Source organism: Pseudophryne corroboree, chromosome 1 (assembly GCF_028390025.1).
Source record: "Pseudophryne corroboree isolate aPseCor3 chromosome 1, aPseCor3.hap2, whole genome shotgun sequence".
Classification (NCBI taxonomy): domain Eukaryota; kingdom Metazoa; phylum Chordata; class Amphibia; order Anura; family Myobatrachidae; genus Pseudophryne; species Pseudophryne corroboree.
The window spans coordinates 433,310,554-433,312,811 of NC_086444.1; the positions used below are offsets into that span (position 1 = coordinate 433,310,554).

Here is a 2,258-nt window from a genome sequence, read left to right on the forward strand (position 1 = left end):
GATTAGCGGGACGCCGCAGTCTGTATAGACTTGTAAACCGTTTGGACTTTAGTACATATTATCATTACTATTTTTTTGTGGCAATTTTCTTTTTCTTTTTTTCGACTTTACAAAGATTACAGCATTTGTTCTTTCAATTGAACCTTGCACTTCAGAATTTAAGCTCAAACCAGGAGCGTGCCCCAATCACCGATTGACTTTTAAACCGAATTTATACCTGTTGGGAAAGAAAGTATCTCAGCATCTTAGAATAAACAACCTTAAGTATATTAACTGCTTTTTCATTATTGATTTTAGTTTCACTTTATAACCGTATCATTCACCACTACATATAGGGTTTGAGCGCTGGTTCCCTGTGGATTTATCCACATCTGTATACTGAGTAACACCTAAATTTATACATGTATTGGGGGTATACCGCACTGGAAAGTAGTAACGTATCTAATGGATAATATTTAGACCAAAATGTAATAAGTAAAAGGAGAAAACTAAGTCTTCTAATTAATCTTATATTTGGCGGTGCACCCTGAGTCAGTAATGAAATATGCAACAAGAAAAGAGAAAAGAAGACTCTTTTGTGGGCGCACTCTTGTATGTATATGTATAGACGTCTCAGAAGAAACAATGATAAAAATATATATATTTTATTAACACAAGTCGATAAAATAGTAGTAGGATATTTTGTCAAAATATTGCAAGAGGGTGGGGGGGGAAAGGAGAAAGAGGGTGGGGAAACACAGAACAAATATTAACAGTGTAAATACTGAATAGCAGTTCTGGGCTGCCTGGGTTCAAAATTACAAAAAGATAACAGCTGGAGGCCTGAAAGAATACCTAAGTGGGTCCTATATAGGTATGTATATCATTTTTTTTTTTACCTATAGTAGGTTGATGAGTCAGCTACATCTCTTGTGAGTATATAGAAATAGAAAAGGTTGAGGTGAGCAAGATGAATCTGCTGTCAGTGTTAGACGCTGAGCCAAAACCGTCCACGGATTTCTACTGAACTGAGTATTCCTCAAAAGTCTCCCACTTGAGTACTAACCCAGCCCAACACTGCTTAGCTTCCAAGATCGGAAGGATTCGGGCGTTGCCAGTGTGGTATGAAAGTAGAATGAATATTGTAATCGAGGGCTCAGGAATCACTGATGAGAGTTCACGAATCAGGAAGGAAAAGAGTAGATATAGGTTGGAGAGGAAAATAGGGGATCTGCTGCCAATGTTAGACAGGGATGGTCACCCTGAATCAATGGTGAGAGTCCTGAAATCAGAAAAAGTGGGAAAAGTGAGGAGAGAAAGGAACAATGTTGGTCTCTGATTGTTTGCTGAACAGATCAGAAATCAATGAGCAAAAATTACAAATGGACAGATGTCCTGCAGATAGCTTAATTCAGACAAGCCTTCGAATTACAAGGTACTAAACAGTACCTGTGATGCTAATAATACCAATTGTTTAGGAAAATCTGACTGTGAACAATTATCAGAGACTAAATGTGTTTAGAATCATGAAAGAATATCTATTTCATTTCAACAGGTTGATATCAAGCATCTCAAAAAAAGATTTTGTATGGAAAGCATAGCCAAGTGATAGCATATTGGTGGCAACAGTTCTATAATACAGAGAAAGATAATACAGAGAAAGATAAATTGTAACTTTTATGTCTGACTGGTATCAACGCTGCAAGGATACATTACATAAATGAAAAGTATATATATATATATATATATATATATATATCATTTCACCTATTTTTTCAAGAATTTTCTTCTACTTTTCTTCTTTCCTTCTGCTGTTTCCCAAACCCACTTGGAGAGAAGGTCTTAGTAACATTTTTTCATTTATGTAATGTATCCTTGCATTCTTTCATGATTCTAAACACATTTATTCTCTGATAATTGTTCACAGTCAGATTTTCCTAAACAATTGGTATTATTAGCATCACAGGTACTGTTTAGTACCTTGTAATTCGAAGGCTTGTCTGAATTAAGCTATCTGCAGGACAACTGTCCATTTGTAATTTTTGCTCATTGATTTCTGATCTGTTCAGCAAACAATCAGAGACCAGCATTGTTCCTTTCTCTCCTCACTTTTCCCACTTTTTCTGATTTCAGGACTCTCACCATTGATTCAGGGTGACCATCCCTGTCTAACATTGGCAGCAGATCCCCTATTTTCCTCTCCAACCTATATCTACTCTTTTCCTTCCTGATTCGTGAACTCTCATCAGTGATTCCTGAGCCCTCGATTACAATATTCA

General features: G+C 36.3%; 1 pseudogene; it reads right to left on the reverse strand.

The window, feature by feature from the left end:
- Window positions 1–996: 996 nt before the first annotated feature.
- Window positions 997–1,115, reverse strand: LOC134948912 (5S ribosomal RNA; annotated as a pseudogene).
- Between the last annotated feature and the right edge of the window lie 1,143 nt (window positions 1,116–2,258).